Source organism: Chlamydotis macqueenii, chromosome 7, assembly GCF_036417535.1.
Source record: "Chlamydotis macqueenii isolate bChlMac1 chromosome 7, bChlMac1.mat, whole genome shotgun sequence".
In the NCBI taxonomy this organism is placed as follows: Eukaryota; Metazoa; Chordata; class Aves; order Otidiformes; family Otididae; genus Chlamydotis; species Chlamydotis macqueenii.
This window is the reverse complement of record NC_141562.1, coordinates 35,498,868-35,518,393: the sequence shown is the minus strand read 5'-3', so window position 1 is coordinate 35,518,393 and position 19,526 is coordinate 35,498,868.

Genomic DNA, 19,526 nt, shown 5'->3' with positions numbered 1-19,526 from the left:
TATACTCGAAGTAATGGGAGTCATTTCATTAAAAGCTCGTATGTTGCACTACAATTTTACCCTGAAGTCTTTTAGCAACAAAGTTTCAAAATCAAATTATTATTCCAGGCAGATCTTACTGTATTTCCGCAGTACCTTACATTCCGTAATTGCTTTATGCTATATTAAATGCATAAAATAATATTCGGTAGGTAGTAATAACAATAATAATGAACCCTTTGGAGCTGCAGAGCTCTGTATACACACAAAATCAGGAGAGATGGGCGATAGCAAGACATACCTCACTTTTGCAGCCAAGCGAAGACGAGCAAAGCCAGGGAAGAGACGTGCCCAGGGACGTGTAACCAGTCCATGTCCAAGTTAATCTCAAAATAGGAGATGCTCTTGCTGGCAGGCCCTTGAGAAGAAAGTGGTAGGCCAGAGCAAGGGTGATAGTGTTGTGCGATGCACTCGTCGTCTCCACTAGCACATCCGGAACAGGGGTGATGCCCTCCAGGACACACCTCCTCTCCACAGTGGAGCTCAGTTGTCTTCTGCAACTGGGCGTCCATGTCTACAGGGCTTGGAGGAGCAGTGCCAAGGCTTATTTTGGAAGGAGGCCAACCATCTTCCTTAATCGAGAGGCATCATGTGGAGGCTTTCCATGTGAAGTGAAAGGGACACCACTGCAGCAACATAGGAAACATAATTAATTCTAAACCAACTCTCTTGTCATGTTGGATTAGCGTTAGGTTAAGTGTGTTTGTGGTCTTCCAGGTGTTTATTTCACTCTGTGCTCTTTGGGTTTTTTAAAGGGAGAATCTCTATCATGAGGACCAAAGCAGCCTATTTACATTGCCATGCTTCTGCTCTTTCTGGTTGTCAGGGTGAGAAATATGGGAAAAGTTGCTTCAGCAGCTTCAGATTTCTCCAGTGAACACCAAGCATTGGTGCCTCCTCAAAGCAGCAGCATAGGAATTTAGTACAGGTCATCCTGATCTGAAATCTCTCTGCTTTAGTGTCAGTCAGAGCAAAAGACAGAAATCTAGGAGGGTTCCTGTGTTTTATTCTCAACAAATTCAGTGACTTATTGTGTAACCTTTGGGAAGTCACTTGACCTCTTTGGCATCCATTAACCCACACGAAAACTCAGTAAATAGTGGGACCTTGCTGAAAAGCAGATACTTAAAACTGAATTTTCCTGGGTAAATAAATGAGAAAAACAACCAACAAAGAAAGGCACTGTTCAAAACTCATCTTGTGACCCCATTATTCATGGATCATTAGTGTAATAGGCCACATGGGATCCATAAAAGGCATTATTGCCTTTTATGTCATTGCGTATTTAGAGAGTGATAATCCATATATTATTGAAACAATATAGATTCTAACAACTCTTTCCAACCTATTTTATGAGATCCTGAGATTTCAAAAACAATAACCAATGAACGTACCATATATCTGTGTATGACTTATGAAGCAAGAGTAACTACAGTGCATTTACAAAGAAAACTCCTTTTAATCTCTAGACTGAAAGCATCTAATTCACATTGTGGTAAGTAGTTGGCAAATGATCATTTTATTAAGTTAAAGGCATTCATTAGTGCTGCTTTGAAAAGGCTATGAACCCTACCCCTCCCTGCAGAGAAGTATTAATGCGTTAGATGGCTGAAAATACCGATCATCAACTGAAGTGCAAACAAAAAAGCTGGATCTAACAGCACACATGCAACATTTTTCCTCTTGGTTCAAACACTACTATTCTGTAGTTCTCTTTTTTCCTTATTTGCAATGTACAGAGACAGGTACTTTGCTCCACTTCTCTCTGAAAAAGGCTTAGGAAGCCACTGTCTTGAAATTAGTTCTAATAACAGTTACAAAGGAACAAAACCGAAACCCATTTGAAACAGAAATGTGTTTGTACAGTATAAGATGCCACCACTGTCTTCTATCTTGACATTATCTTATTTTTGTTTTCCGCATTCCACATCCTCAAAGTATTTTAGTAGGAATTGGGCCCATGAGTACAGCTAAGACTCTGTATCCAGTATTTCAAACGCTACCCTAAAAACATATAAAGAGATATAAAATCTCTTCTCTCCACTCAAAAAAAAAAAGTGGAGGGAAGAGACTCTTAAGCCTCTCTGGTATTCTTTATTTCCTACAGCCATCAGCACTGAGTTCAGAAAACCACATGCCTCGCACACTGACCGCATCCTCCCAGGCTCTAGCTAGCAGGTCAAGAGACAGCTGTCCCTGGTTTGTGACTCTGTTTGCCACAGCCACCACCCTGCAGATCTGCCACCCCGCTCGTGTGGTTGCTCCTGAACCCATTTCAATCAATGTAACTGTGCTAGCAAAGATCTGCTACTAAAACGATTCCAGCTTGCTCAACTCACATTGACCAACAGCGAGTGAGGAAGTGAGCACCTGAAGAGCTGAGCCAGCAGCTTGGAGGAGAAATCTACTTCCAAAGATAAGGACTTAGGGGATAAGCACAACCTTTTCATAGAATCACAGAATGGTCTGGGTGGGAAGGGACCTTTAAAGCCCATCCAGTCCAACCCCCCTGCAAGGAGCAGGGACATCTCCAACCAGGTCAGGTTGCTCAGAGCCCCAGCCAACCTGGCCTGGAATGTTTCCAGGGATGGGGCATCCACCACCTCTCTGGGGAACTTGTCCCAGTGTTCTGCCACCCTCATCATAAAAAGTTTTTCCTTATGCCCAGTCTGAATTTGTTTCCTTCTGTTTCAAAACCGTTACCCCTCGTGCTATCGAGGTCATATCCATCAAAGACATGCAGAGAGTTCCTAAATGGGATGGTTGTCCTAATTTTAAGACTGTCATATGTTGTCAGAGCAATGCAAAACTGCTTTGTTAGGAGCTAGGAGCAAGCTCTTGATCCTTATCTCCAAAAGCATGCAGGTGATATGGCGCAAAACACGGCATCGCAGCCAAGGAGGACGGTGAAGGCCACACGATTATACAGACAGGTAAATTCAAGCCACTGTGAATTTTAATAGGTAGGCAGCATCTCTGCTTGTAGATGCAGCAGATACGTGTCTCGTCTTGCACCCATTCGAGGAAACGCTCTGCAGAGGCAATAGCCTACTGTAACCTCCCCAATTTCTCAGGCAGTCAGGCTTCAAATTCACGAGGAAATAAGATTTTGTGAGCCTATCTTTATTACTCTGTGATTAGGCTACTATTACCTAGAAGAGTGCAGAAATATGAATATAAAAAGATTTTCTGCATCGACTGTAATCATCCTGCTTATTAAACACAGTCTTACTCTGGCAAACTTTGAAAAAAATACGTAATATTTTATCAAAACACCCATTAAACTGTTACAGGCCTTTTCTGCTTTTTCCCCATCACAGATGATTACTCTGGGTGCACATCACTAAGTGTAAACACCAGCTTTCTTCTTTTATAACCAGCCATCTCCGTCCTTTTCACTCAGAGATGCCAGAATCGAGTATACGTGGTACTGCAATTGCTTCCATGGCAATGACGACCAAAAATAAATAAATAAAGCTGCATCATCTCCAACATGACTTAAAAATTCAAAGCTGTAAGTTTCTATCGTGGGATGGCAAACTGCAGAAAGCCAGAATGGAGCTGGATTTGCTTTTTTTTTTTTTTCCAACTTTCTATTCTGCACTTTTCAACATTCTATTTTGCACTCTAAAATATTTGGCTCGCAATCCCTCTTTACTCTTCTTGAAAAACAAAAATTAAAATGTGTCTGTTGTTCTTCAGATGCCTTGGGCTGACCTTTACCGTGCCCGCAGCGCAGATGCATTTGACAGGACACAATGAAGTGCTAACAAGATTGAGAAATGTCATGAAGGATCCTCAAGCTTCCTGATGAAATCAAAATGTACTCTGCATTTTTATTTTAAATTATTGGCCACTCTCGCCAGAATTGATGCAGTTTTTTTTCTGATACCGATTCTCCCATGTGCCATCTGCTGAAGAAAAACCTAATGCATTACATAAACTAAATACTCCATGACCATATTGGTTATACATTTTCCTGTTGGCTTTCTAAGGTGTAGTCAGTCATGTTATAACACATTTCTGTGAGAGAAAGGAACAATATATAGAAGACCTTAAGTCTGATTATACATAAATCTATTCCCAAAGCAGGATAAATGAAGGAGAGTCCATCAGCCTCTACGTAGACTTTTCCCTAATGATCGTTGCCTACAGATGAGAAGGCAATCGCTACGCAAGTTTAATTTGCATGATTCTGTGGAGTAGTGCCGTGGTTTTGCTTTACCATTGCCTCTTCTTGAATAACTGTACTCAGAAAAGACAGTTTGTAGTCTCTGGGCTGTCAGACTTGCAATTTCCACAGGCACTATCAGTCCATGAAGTTGCGATGATAGATGTTGGCTAACAATGTGTCCCCTTAAACTTTAACTGAAAAAAATAGATATATGTCAAGCAGTAATACATCCTGCTCAGATTATTTTTCCTAATTTGGTCTGTAATGGCTACAAAACAGCCTAGGTTTTTTTCAAGGCACAGGTAGCCATATGAATATTATAGATACTTGGTCTGGTTTATTGGGAGAATTTACTCACAGCCGCAGTCACATTGAGACATCAGCTAGGATATGCAGGCGGGCAGGTTAAACGTTAATTTCCTTTCTACTGTACCATTTTCTAACCTCTGTCCATGAATCAAAGTGAGCAAAAGGTTCTTCACTTAGAGACATAAAACAAATTGAACAAATTATGTTATTTAACTGAGGAAGGACCAGTTAGTTCATTGATTTTTTTTGTTTGGCTTCAGATGTTCCTTTTTAATTAATATGAATTTGCAAACATGATTTTTAATTTTAGACTGTTATGTCCCATATATTCTAGCCAGGTATTTCAAAGTAACGCAGCTCCACAAGTGCTCCTTATCTTGAACTAAAGAGAAAAACCCTCGCTTTGGTTGAGGCTGTTCAATGTCGTTGAAGCCAACAGCCTCCTGACCTGCTCTGCCACAAGTGTAAGTCAGGAGCAGCCCCACTGAAGCCAGGTTTAGCACTGCGAGGAATACAAAACCGGGCCCCATGGGGCCTGAAAGCTGAAACAGCCACTACAATCCATCCAAATGAATTTAAAACTGGAAGCCAGGGGATTAGAGTACAATGGGGTTATCAGGATATGAAAAACAGCCATTAACTTCCCGGTTCTTTGAGATGGGTCGTGAATCATAGTCATTGGCAGCAACAAGTTTCATAGGCTGACAATCTGCTATTTAAGGAGTACAAGAAGAGAGAGAATTTAAGCCAAGCTGAGGTACATTTCTCTTTCTGTGGCAGCACTGACAGCATGAAGAGGAAATGTTTAATACTAATGGGGACTTTTAAATTTTTTACTTAGAGGATATTTTGGTAAGTATCTAAAAATTATCTGAGTTTATTCTTACCTTGAGGGAGCAAAATTTCCACGGTAGTCTTTAAGTGTGCGTGTAGAGATGCACAAATGCAGGTTTTAGGAAGAGGAACGTGCTCATGATTGCAGATTTTGATCTTGCAGGTGAAACTGTTATCCTAAAGAGTTAATTCCCTTGTCAGTATAGCATTAATAAGATATTTTGTAACAGGAAATATGCTTTCCCTTGCGGTGCTGGTGAGTCCATCTCCGTTCTACCCATTAGCTCTTCTTCTGGGAACAGAACCTTCTCCTGAATCACTCATTCCCTTGCTTTGCTCAGTGGCTCTCTCAGTAGCTTACCCTCTGGCACATTCTCATGATAGATTTGGATGCATCCCTCACTAACTTCCACTTCTACTTCTCGGGCATTTTAGCTTCTAGGACACTTGGGTTTGTTGCCCCAGGTGTCCTGGCCTTCTCAGGCAGTGGAGACGAGGCTGAGGGATCTGCATTTGAGAACTTACTGCTGCAAATCAGAGTGTCTGCAGAGGTTAGAAAATTCACAGTGATGGTATTTTCACTGCAGAATTGTCCATGATTCACAAACACCAAAGCATATGCACAAGCACTTGCATCAAAACATTTATTCTATCATTTTGAACCAATAATTTCATATCTATGTCTACTTACAGCACCCTTGTCCTAGACGATGACATACCTGTGTAAAGGAGCAATATCCTCAGAATCTCCTAGAAAACAGCACATTGTCTAGGACTCCTATAAAGAGGAAAGAAGCAGCTGTTTGATGTCAGCTGTGTGGAAAATGGGAGGCAAAAATAGCTTTTGAAATATTTGTCTCAGGAATAAAGGTTACAGAGCAGGAGTGAGCAATACTGTGTCCAAAGGTGGTGGATGCCCCATCCTCGGAAACATTCCAGGCCAGGTTGGATGGGGCTCTGAGCAACCTGATCTGGTTGGAGATGTCCCTGCTCCTTGCAGGGGGGTTGGACTGGATGAGCTTTAAAGGTCCCTTCCCACCCAAACCATTCTGTGATTCTATGAAAGCAGATGTCTGTCCTTCCCCATCTTCTCTCTCTGAGCTGAATATCAATACACACAGATAGAGCTGCTTTTTAGTTTGCACTGAAAGCCCTTCTAGCAAAGAGCCTTGTTTTTCACTCCCATTTATCAGCAGAATATGTGTGATACAGCTCAGAGTTTACATGGATATTTATATTTAGCCAGTAGAAGATTGGTGCAGAACTTTCTCTCTCTCTCTAAAGATTTTACTCCCCATTCTTGGAAAAAGATAGAGTGAAAAAAGTTGATGACAGTTACTTTTCCTTCTAAAACAAAAAATAGAAGTTATAAAGAAAATCCTTATCTAAATACTCTCACAGAGAAAAACATCTACCCACAGCAGTTATCGGATTCTTTCGCTTCCATAAAACTACTTCTAAGACACTCCTTGTTGGTATTCAGTATCACTGGAGCAAGGTTATCTTATGGCTAAGGAACATTTGCAATTTGCTTTTGAACCCTCCACCATCTGGAAGAGAACTGGGCCAGCAGAGCAATCAAACCTACTCGGGGTTCTACCACTGCTCTTCTGCGTCCTCCTCCCCTGCCCAGGAGCCAGGGGCAAGGACAGCGTCCCAAACGAAGGTGGCCAAGGCCCCACCACTCCTGATTTGAAAGCATGTGCTGAAGTCTGTGGTTGGATAAACCTTGTTCTGATATCGGTATAATATTGTACCTTTCTTCTGCTTATGGTGTTAAATGTTAACCTAAGGCAAAAATGTAGGTTATGGTATAATTTATTAAAAAATCAATACCATATTCCCCAGTAATGGCACAAACACTACAGCTTATAATAGCTTTACTGTAGTACAGTATTTTTTTATCATTACTTTCCAATATGATAACGCTTGTTGTAAGGTCAACACACATCACATGATCGGGTAAATATTTTGATAAGAGTGAGTCGCCAGAGCGGGTGCCGACTTCAGCTGGTGCACGCGTCGAGGCTGACCTCACCGCAGGGTGGGATGATGCACACACAGAAAGAGTCATCATCAGAAACCTGCTGTAGATCCCTGCTTTCTGTCCTTATAGGAATTAGAGACGTTATGCCACATGGCTCCGTGATGGCATTCTGAAGGTTTTTCTGCAAAGTATCTCCTCCCAGGATAGGTCCTAACCCTTTCCCATGTCAAAGCATCTCCAATTACCTGCCAAGCATGTGCCAGTATACAGCATAGAGTCTTGTATCCCCAGAACATGGGCTCATTTGAAAATTAATTCCTTTCTTCTACTGGTTGTCTTGTTAGTTGCTAGGTTATCCAACCTGCATGATGTAAAACTATAAACGGCTGCAAAGGCACTTTGTGTATGCAGTTGGAGCAATGAAGAATGTCCTCGCAATGAGATTACGCTAACTTTATAGAACTTATTAAAATGAATATCAAACTTTGTTTTGCCTCATTCAATTTTTGATGTTAATTAAGTAAGCACAAGCATAAGAAAGGAAATTGGATTTGCTACTTAAGGAACTTCCAATAAAGCCATGGATGTTAGTGAGATGAGTTTCTAATAAACATTAATAAGTGTCTATATAACAAGCAGTGCTTGTCTTTTAAGAACATTGGATTTTTCTCACAGGATATGGACAGCAATAAAATACATTTGCAAATATGAAGATATATTGCAGGCACATTTTTCACTACCAGTTTTAACAAGCTTCAGATCCCAGCTTTCTAATTTTGTGACCTTGGGAACAATCATGGGCCAAGAAATTTAAAAAACCATTTTAAAATTCATACAAATGTAATTTAGGAACAGCACTGGCTAGATGGGAACTTTAGACAAGATTTTCACAGTGAATAATGCTTTTCTTTGTCCATTCCAGACAAATTTAATGTTGCTACTACATTTGACATCAATCACCTAGTCATGAGCAGCCACATCCTTGCTCAGCCTAATGACAGGAGCGGAAGGTGTGTAGCCCGGACCGTACAGCCTTGCATATCGAAACGTCGGGACAGCCAATGCTTTTATTTTACCTTTTCTGCTGCAGCCAGAACAAAGCTATTAGAGCCAAGGAGAAGGGAAGCATCTCTCTCACAGTTGTGCTCATTCATCGCTCCTGAAATGGGGTGTTTTCTGGGAAATTTGTAACTGGGCATGAGACTCTTGCCGACTTACAAAAATAATGTTTGGAGCAGACTTTGTGTGCCTGCTGCCCTTGCATTCAGCAGCTGGAGTTGGTGACAGATGCACAAGGAGAAAAATTGTTGAGCAAGATGGTGACATTTTCACGTCATCTTTTGAACATAAAATGCCACCTTTTAAACGCAGAGGCACCATAGGGTGCTGAGGGCGCCACACGTGATGGTTAGAGTCATAAATCTGGTGTCGGCGAATACACATAGCAAAAGAGGAGAGCTGGATAAGATAAAAATGTGACCTTTTTCCTCAAAGCAGAAAAACTAACTCTTTTCGTCCACATTTTCAGCTGAAAAGCTTTGCATTTCAAAATATATTTTCATGTGAAGCAGCTGCCAGTCCAGAAATGTTTTTTCTGGTACCATCCTCAGTTACAAGGGACTTCCTTGCTTGGACAATGCTTCCTGCAATGTTCAGAAAATAAATTATTTCATCAGAGTACCATGCCTAAAACTGTTCTCTTCTGCAAGCTGCTTTTGCCTTCTCCCCAGTGGAGCCCCATCCATCAGGAGACCAAACTTTCCCAAACTCCAGAGATTTCACTCTTTGCGTGGGGTGAGGAGCTTTCTACATGCTCCCATTTTGTGAACAGGGAAAGGCACCTCCAGCACAACCCCCAAACAGATCAGTCAACAGGTAATAGCTCACACTTCCAGCAAAGCACTTGCACCACTTTCTGCCCATATAACAAACACCATAGGTTGTTCCTCACCTCACTGCTCAAATTTGCTCAGAGGCTTCTGGAAGGGCTGCCTAAATTTATTTTGCCTTTATAGGTGATTCTGCCCATTCTGGTGTTTAAAACAATGATGCCCAAAGCATGTTTGCTGGAAGCATGACTGATAAAATTCAGTGATCCTCTGAGCAGAACTTTCAGCAAAGCAAAATCCTGGGCTGCAATTACCAGTCAAACAAACTTATCTCAATTTTCATTATCCGAGACGTTACGTCGGCAGAGATACTTCTGGCACAGACAGCCCTCAAAGTCGCTAACTTCAAATATGTGAATTTGTTTGCCCATAATTAATATGATGTATCTCAGGCCATTCAAAATAATAACTGCATCCCTTCCTGGTAATGAAAAGTGATTAATTTTCAATTATGGTAAGTATCCAGTTTTTCACAGCGCAGCACTGGTCTAAGTCACCCTATCTCTAACGTTCTAATTACAGACATTAAAAGTTCCTTATAATTATTGCAGAAAGATCAGTAAAATTAAAAATATTGGTTACTTGTTGCTATTATTACATTTGTTCTAATGCAACCAGGGCTTAAATTTATATCTGAGCTGCCAGCCATTTCATCAATCTCTTTTTGTGACTTGTTTAGAACAACTGGTTTTATTTCACGGTCTCAGTAACTGTTCCAACAGGTCTATTAGCGGTTTGGCACTCTACATTTTGTAAAGCTTTAATTAAGTGAAACAAGCTAAAAATCACTAATATGTGCCTTTAGCAAAGTAGCAATGTAATTATCTCATTTAACAGATAACTACTTGTATTTCATTTTTCGAAGCACAAAGAGAAAACTAGCTCTAAATGTCACTTTTCAGGCTCATTAAACTCACTAGAGAAATATCAAATTAGATATTTCTACTACAAATACTATAATAAACTCTGCGAGCTGATATAAACAACGTGAGCATGTGGGGAAGGGACAAGTATTATAAAATATTCTGGTTTGCAAAATAGATGCTGGTTGCTTATTTACAAACAACTTTTATTACAATATTTCCTAAACTTTTGGTCCTCTTTAAAAGAATCCAGAGCATCAAATTCTGTATTGCACATATTTTATAATATGTGCAATATACTCACCCTAATCATCGTTTTTCCTAATTCATCCTTTCTAAGTTACTCTTCTGAACTGCATGAGAACTGGTTGATATGACAAAGTTATGCAGACATCAGGACATGGTTTCAAGGTAAGATTTATCAGTATGTGTGTCTGATGTGGGCACTAACACGGATCTAGTCATCTGGCATAACCACCACCATCTTGATCCAAAATATCCACGTTAAAGCCTGAGACCTAGACTGCCAAATTTTCGTGCCATAACCAAGAAATAATCCATAGCTCACCACCTGTTTACTTGCACTAACAGTTTACTCTTCTTGGATTTTGGTCGTATTTCCATACAGCAGGCCGTATCTGTATTTGCATTTATTTCAGTGTCACTATGTATTTGTCCCACACAAATTGTCCTTGCTGATGACAAAACTACTGCCCACACATAATGTTTACAGAAAGCTCATGAGATGTCTCCACACCAAAGAAGCCAAACCACTGGAAAGAGCAAAGGGAACCCTGGCAATTCCCAGTAAGAACTGCTATACACGGTGACCTCCTAACATGGGCTAAAACCCCAGGGGCCGGAAGCAGGAGGTACCGATCACACATCCCAAATCCAGAATGTAAAAATATCCCACTGATGGATGAGGACCTCAAGGTTCTGGCGCAGCCCCACAGAAAAACCAGATCCCAGCTTGGTTGCCTGCCCAGCCACCCCACTCCATTTTTCAGTCCTCTCCAAACACCGTGTCCCATCCTATTCACCAGCACAGCTGGTGTGCGGCTTACCCCAGGAGCCCAGCGCAAGCCACCGCAGCTGACTGACTCCATCCTTCCGAGCTGGTCTGGCAGGGTGGAATCGATGAGGTTACACCAGGGATGCATCTGGCCAGGTGTGATGGATGCTCCAGGATATTCCTAAGAGCACAGCAATGGACCTCGAAGTAAATAGACAGAAATGGTGTTGCATTACAATGCATTTGTATTCTGCTGTGTTTCTTACCGTGTATTATAATATGGCTTACAAGCCTGCCGCAAAGAAAGTTGAAGCAATAAAGCGTGACTGACTGATTGATGCATCACCATTTTTAGGGTCCGTTGCACAAACTATTTTGATAGTGGAAGCCCATAAAGTATAATGTCTGTGCTAAAAGTGACACAATGAAGAAGATGATGCACCTGCTTCAATTTCAGCTTTGAGTCATTATTTAGAGCTGGGGGTCTAGGAGTTGCAAAATACTGCCTTTCTAGTTCCCTACTGGTTCGCCAGAAGATAAATGTCTAAAACTAAGGACCCCGGGCGCACAATAATAAAAACCTTTTTAGAGTCTAGACCCTTCCACTAGTTAAAGGAAACCTATTCCCATTTTTCTGTTAGGAAAAAAAATGGGATGCAGTTTCCCAGTGGCAGAGATCAAGTTTTTTATTTATATTAAAAATGCAGGATTGGGGGAAAAAAAAATAAAACAGAAATCCTTGCACAGACAAGACCAGTGGGTTGAGGGGTAGATCTGACCCCAGCTCCTCAGCTCTGACCCCAGCACAGTGCAGAAGGGAGCGAGACCAGCCATATTTCCATGGTTAGACACAAAAGGTCTTTGTGAATTAGCTGACAGTGTCGTTTCCATCTGGGGAGCACGCTGAAGTTTAACGAAGCACTCTGAAAGCTGAAACAAATCAGAGCAGTGTTAGTGCAGAATTATTGGGCAAATCAATGTTTCCTTTCCCTTTGGTGAGCATGAGCAAAAATACAAGATCTGAGCCATACAAAATTCAACCCTCTCCGAAATCAGCTGTGTTCAAAACTGAACCCCGTAGTTCAGTCCCCGTCTGCCCTGTAGGTTGTACAGGTCTGAGAGGGAACACATCCCTCTTTAAGCTCAAGTCCTTTTATATTTTTTGGAGGACAAATCCTGTGAAGGGAATTTTCCATTCCCACCAACACTAACAGCAGCTGAGGACATCCAGATTAGATGTCGCAGTTAGTTTCTTCCCTCAAGCTTATGCTCAGCTGTTTCATATGGTTTGGGGCTGTTTTAGTCAGAATGAGTGACCCACTGCTAACACGTGCATGAGCAAAACTCTCTTAGAGTTTTGTGAAATTCCCTCTGGACCGTGTGGACTTCTCTGCTGACACTGGAAGCCATGGGTCTGAGAGGAGTTTAGTGCAGGACATACCTCAGTTTTTCACACTGTTCCTCTTCCACGGAGAAGCCAGCTTGCAGACCCTTGGCTATGTGTCCTCACTTTATGTTATCTTCACGTTAATATCAGTGTAGGTCCACACACACATCCACCACACCAGCCTGATGAAGCTGGACAGCCCCAGGGCATCACCCACCACAGGGTTCAAACAGGACATCAGCACCTTGAAATACAGAGAACAGGAAAGTTAGTACAACACCCAGGAATGGGAGTTTTGTGGATTCCGTCGATGCTGCGCTGTATTTCAGCAGCGGGCTGAGGCAGGGGACATGCTGGGGGACGCGCCTGGCAGGGACAATGGGTGAGCTGTAGTCAGCCCCAGCCTTTTGCATCAACCACTACCAGGAGCAAGTCAGGTGGGAAGAGGCGTGAAATGAAAGAGGAATGAGACCAGACTTTGTTCACAGACCATAAGCAAATTTACCTTGAAATGAACCTTTCTGAGGCAAGTTCATTAAATAGATGTTGTAGCATGTTTCTAGCATAGAGGTTTGTCCCTGTGGAAATTGTATGTAAGAGGCTTTGCATTTGTAGAGAACTGGCTTGGATATCAAATGACCAAATAGCGCTGAAGAAAGGTTAAAGAGTGTGACCTATTGAACACTGACCTTCAACTGTTCTTGCAGGAGATACATTTTCCCTCAAGGAAAATAACTAACCTTTGAACCTCAGACCTTCATATTTATCATTTGCCTTCTGGCTCTTACCAACAAAGCTTCAGAAGAAGAACAGGCCTGAAGAGATCAGGTTTGCTTCACCCTTCTGATCAGGTTGTGGTACATCTGGCTGTACTCTACCTTTTGTACCCGTGCAGGAAGGCTAGATTCCACTAGCTTTAAGTGGCAAAGTCTCAAGATCAGAAATAAGCCTTGTTTTTTCAGCCTCGTCACAGTCATCATCCCAGATGACTTTGGACCTCCGCCAACACAGAAGGTAGTTGATCTACTCTAACTCACCATCACAAGATCTGTGTATATTAGCAGCCCTGCAAAGCGGTGGCAAAAATCCTTCCAGATCAATGGCTCCTGCTTGGAAAATAAATGTCCTGGATTAGCCTTGGACATTTGGGTAGCAGCAGAACACCATTATCCTGCAACAAAATTCTTCTCCATTGACATTATCTGCACAACTGGCATGTAGTTTCCCTTGACTAGATGACAAACTGATACTCTAGCAGCTGCTCACCTATGCAAGCAGATTTATTAAAACCAATGTAAGAAACTCAGAATTGTATCCTCCTGGAAAATGAGATTATTATTTCTTACTTTCTTAGACCCATCATCTGAATCCAAAACAATAAACTGGATCTTCAGCTGGGTTCAGCTGAACTCTGCCAACTAACACCACTGAGGGATGGCTTAATGGGAGAATTGGATGAAAATGCTAAAATACTGAAAACCATCACTAGCCCAAAGTATTCCTCATCCCTTTTGTATTTACGCATGAAATTATAACCTTCTGGCACTTCAACAAGGATGGGGTTTTTCCTGTCCCATCCTATAGCCATGACCACTTTTCTGCATCTTACTAAAAGGATTCACCAGTCCAGCTATGCTGCTGCCTCATTTGAGGATATTAGCTTCATACTTCTCAAAATGTGTGAGATCTTAGGAGGTGGGAAGAGGTCTTTTTGGTCCACCAGGGCGATCTGTTGTGTCAGAAGCATCGTGCACAGTTCTTACCAAAAAAAGTGCTTTTTTCTCTTCCTCTTCTGTCCCCGTAGTTTCAGACTGAAAAAGTGCAGTGAACTGTGTGCAGGGCTGGAAATGAAACCAGTAGAAATCACCTCCCAGCCTGCAAGCAATTCAAAGATTCAGACTGAGTATTCAAAGTAATAAACAGGATGAGGACGGCCCGTGAACCACCAAAGCAACCATACTCTGTGAGCTCACACCATTCACCAGCGCCAGGGTGAAACACCTGAGTGCTGGGCACTAGGGATTTGGCTGTGGGATTAATTTCTCCAGCACTGTTAGATCAATCCAGTCTGATCTTTTCCTTTCAGACCAGGCTTTCCACCGGAGATGGAATATATATGTATGCATACACATATCATCAGTGGTTTTCCATCAAGTCAACTACACTCTCCTTGTGCAGGTTTAATCTGCCAAAGGCCCAGAGAACTATTTGAAGGATAACCAACATCTAGGAAGATATTTCCTAGTGTTTCCCTCATGGTTCTTCTGATTCATACCAGCCCTGACCTTCAACCTCCCTCCTATTTTAAGCTCAGGTCTCCTTTGAAGTGACTCTTATTTTTTTATTGCGGGCAAATGTCCACTAAGGACCACTCAGTTCATCTTCCTATGTAAGTAACCTCATCAAGATGCGGACCTCCATCAAGATACAGACCTTCAAAACAAACTTAGCCAGAGCGCCAGTTTGCTGATACCTCGCTCACTTATTTGAATTAGCAGTGCAAAAAAAAAAATAAATGCAGCGCATCACAGCACCAAGCAGACCCCATCCATAAAATGCCATCAGAAATTTGCTATGGGTCTCTGAAAGGTCAGATCTCTTAGCTAGGTATCATCACCCATGAGGTACAGAAAAAGTCCCACTGTTTTAAGAGTGCTACAATGCCTTACCACACTGGAGCAGATAAAAAAGAGGACTGCAGCTTTAACTTCATATTTCTGGCTTTTGTTGGCTGAAGACAGATCCTTGGTGTTATTTTAATGCAGCAGCAAAGAGCTGCATTTAATACATGATAGGCTCAAGATGCTGCTGCTGCTTCTTTTTTTTTTTTTTTCTTTTTTTCTCTTTTTTATATGTGCGCTGAATATCCAGCATGTAATTGAAAAAGGAAAAGGAGCTGGTTGTTTGCTGCCTGATCCAGGAATGATTAAAGGTAGAAGTTTTTCAGACATTACTGACAGAAAGGGTATAGTTAAAGCTGCTTTAAAAAAGAGAGCCTTCATAAAGAGCTGGTACTCAAACCGCTATTAAAAGCATCATGCTTGTTAAAACCTGTAAAAAGGCAGGAAATCAGGGAGTGAAATGCAGCTTCTTCACCAATTACTGAAAGGAGCGTACACCTTAAAGCACTCTTTGAATTGTGTCATCCCAGCCGCCCCGCGCTCCCCCCAGCCCCGCGCGCGCCTTCCGCCGGCGTTGGCGTGTGCATGCGTGTGCGTGTGCGTGTGCCTGGGCTCTCAGCCCTGTGCCAGGCCATTCATGGGTACATTAGTGATGGAGAGGGGTTGTAGGAGGGGGAGGAAGAAGAAGAGGGGGTTACAATGCTGCACCAAGTTCACTTCTCGCTTGTTGTCTGCGACCCATTTACAGCTGAGCGGCTCTGTGCAGAGACAGCTCTAAATGACTCTCTCCACCTCTTCACCAAGCCACTTGTTTTTGTCATTTCTTTCTCTTTTTTTAAAAATCCAAAGGAAATAATTGATAAACCGACCGCCGTCCACCTTAAAGGCAAATGCATATATCCACCTGGTTAAAATTCCTCCTCTTTCTATTTTCCATCTCCCTATATCCATTTTGCTCGGCACTGTTTAAACAATACTTCATCAAACGCAGCCCGAAGCAAATAAAAAGCACAGTAGAGTAAATAAAAAGTAAAAAAAAAAAAAAATCACAGGCTGGAGGGTAAGTACTTTTATTCCTGTACTTTCATTGCCTGGGGAATTATTATTCCATTGCTGGTTTCAGGAGAGGGGAGCGAGGGGGGGGTGAAAGGACAGCCATGTTATTCGCAAAATGGATTGCTCCTCTCACTGCTTTTCACTCCTCTGGGTTCTCAAGAGTCCACTGATTACAACAAAGTGTGGCCATCTATTCCGTCTTATTGACAAAGGTCCTTAATTACTGCTGCACCAGTAATACCTGCTATTAAATTCTGCTAAACAGAGGCTGCAAATTAGCTGCGGATCCCAGTAACCTTTTGTGTGTAATTACAGGCGGCGGGATTGACGCGAACGCTACAGCACTGACCCGAGTCATAGCAATGGGAAACCTTTGTTTATCACCTGTGGTGGGGGCCAAAATGTGAAATTAAAAGCTCTCCATCAGTGGAAGGCCTTCAGAAGCCCGGGAAAGCAACAGGAAGGCAAAAAGCAAACTGATCTATATTTATAACCGACTTCTTCAATTGCTATTTAAACTCACAACTCATTAACCCGGGTGGCTGCTCTCACATGCCCGCCATGCAAAGTTTAAAATGGCAAAAATTTAGGTTGTCTTTGAGGTGTTCTGTATTTCATCAAGGCCTTTAACCTGCATTTAAGAGCCAGTCTGATGCAATTGCCAACTATAAACAGGCCGTGACGCTGAAAAACTAAGCCAAATAATGCACAAATGTTTTGCATTTCCATGGAGGGAGGCGGGAGGTTGTGAAGCCCTGGTTTGCCTCCACCGGCTTTCAGCGTGAGCCCGTCCCTGGGGCATCAGAGCCACCACCAGCCAGGGCTCCATCCCACTCAGCTCTGCAGGCTGCAGTCCCATCCCAGCCAGCACGGGCTGCGCAGGACAGGCATCTGTCTGCATCTCTTGCTCAACATTGATGTGCTTGTAGAGTGGGGCTCCAGGTGCCTGGGAGCACCCATTGGATGTGTAGACCCAACCATTAGTGGTATCAGAGCAAAAAAGCCGACCCTGTAATTCATTGCATTATATTGTTTCTGTTACAGGGCTCTTTTTGTAAAACCAAGATGCTGGGACTTGCGCAAGTTAGACATGTCCCACAGTCTAACTCTTCTCTTCTTCCTCCTCCCTTGCCTTTACACCTGGCTGGTGAACTGTCCTTGACTCCAGCCTCCAAGCATGATACGGACAGTGCAGACATCATGATGGCCACAACAGGTATTTTCCCTGCTGCCCTCTGTCGTGTCAGAGCATTGCTTTACTCCCCTAAATATACATCAGTGTTAGCAGCATCCTCACCATCACCCCACTTCTACCAGTGCTTCTGCCACACTTTCTCCGTGCCCCACATCACACGTTGGCACACAATGTGCTCTGGTGAAGACCACATTGAAGGGCATGCTGGGGCTTCACCTTCACTTTCTGTTCAGCCATGGCTTGGAGCTAGCAGAAGCTCTCATTTCCCAGGCTTGCACTCACAGATGTGAAGAGCAAGTCTTCTCTTCCCATCTTCTACACCTTTTCTAACTTCTAAACAACTGCTTAAAATTTGCTGCTGCCCTCACTCATCAGTAGTAAACATTTCTGAAGTAATAGCCAGTTGCAATTTGCAGGTTTTCGTTTGAACTGTCAGTCTTAGGGACTGTGGGAGGATCTACCTGGTAGCCAGATTATTTCCCATCCATGAGCCCTTCGTGCTTTCCTCTGAATCAGTTGGCCAAAACCAGCATCTTCATTTCACGTTAGGCATTTTCTTCCCAAATGTGTAACTCTGAAGGGAATTAGGATGTCAGGCATTTCACTGTAAAACAAACAGGAGATACTTTGATTTGCAAAAGAATAATGTTTCAAGCAGTCCTAGTTAGCCTTTGAGGATTTCAATATATACGTATTAAATTAAATGAATATTATAGCTATGTTGTAGTTGTAACACAACGTCATATTGCGGCACAGCATGTTAAATTCAACTATTACTACTGAGATATGAAATGCTATAAAAATAATAACACAATTGTCCTTAACAGCAGAACAAGAAAAACTGAGGCCATGCCAATTAATGACTTGTGTCCGTACGTCCCCAAAATTTCTTTAGTCCAAGCTTTCCCAGCATGCTCCCCAGCACATCTGTATCTCCTCAACTCCCTGGCCCACGCCACCCTTGGAGAACAAGCTTCATCTCTTCAGATAGTTAGGCTGAAAATATACAGTCCACTCAAAGGTCACAAAATAATATTTTAACTGACTTTTTGAAACTTCAAATAAAAATGATTTTAATTTAAAATTCAGTTGGAATTTGTTTTGATGCCATACAAGAACATATACATATGGCCTCCTTAAATCCTCTTTCTCAGATGAAGAACATCCCTGATACAGATGTAAACCGAGACAATTCTCTTCCGTCAGAGATGGAAGGTCCTGATCCCTGAGCCAGGGCACAGGAGCGAAGCACCCAGCGGATCTGAGCAGCCATGAGTGGACATCAGCTAGCCATCCTCGAGATGATGCCAAGGAGAAATGGCAAAGTGCAAGAGTTTGTGTTCTCACGCTTGACCCTAATAGCAGTTCACACATCATTTTTTAGATAAGCGACTAATGAATCCTGCCTTTATGAACAATTAGTTTTTCCAGCTCTCAAAGACTCGGGTACAAATCCTACAATCCTCACCCCAGCAGCGCTTCCACTTCTCCCAGCAGGTAGGAGCTTCTGCTTAGAAATCCCTGTTAATTCAGGTCTGTGGCCTGCTATTCGCATCCCTCCTCTCTCTCTCTAACTCCGCACAATCAAGCGCAGGGCTCTGAAGTTCTTTAATGCTTTATGTGGGCTCATTTCTGCAAGTTACCGAACAATCAGGGTAGAGTGCACAGCACTTTGCAGTTCTGAGGCACAGATGAGGTTCCCTAAGGATTAAATTTGATTCTGTCCAGAGGTCTAGAACTAGACTTATTCCACCCCTGAAGTCCCACTTAAGCCTTATTTTGAAGGCATTAGCGGTATTAAGGTGAGGTATTTCTCACTCTTTAAGGATGTAGTGGCGGAGTATTGCAGCACCTTATTATAGACCCAGGGATAAAACTCTTAGCCTTGCTCCAGATGGCAGCCGAGGCCAAATGATCCATCTGAAAACCAATACCTGATCCTTCACACCAGGCATCCGAGCAGTAATTTTGGCTGTGCCTTACTTTTGTGTGCTATTGGCAACACAGCCAGCCTGCCCAAACTGTGCTCGCCCAAGGGGACGTCCCAGCTCCAGCTGCTGGCTGTGGAATTTCTGCTTGGTGGAAAGTAAAAGGGGGGAAAAAAATATCCCAGGTCATAATGGCAAAGCCAAGCAAACAAATGTGGTCCTTTCTCCC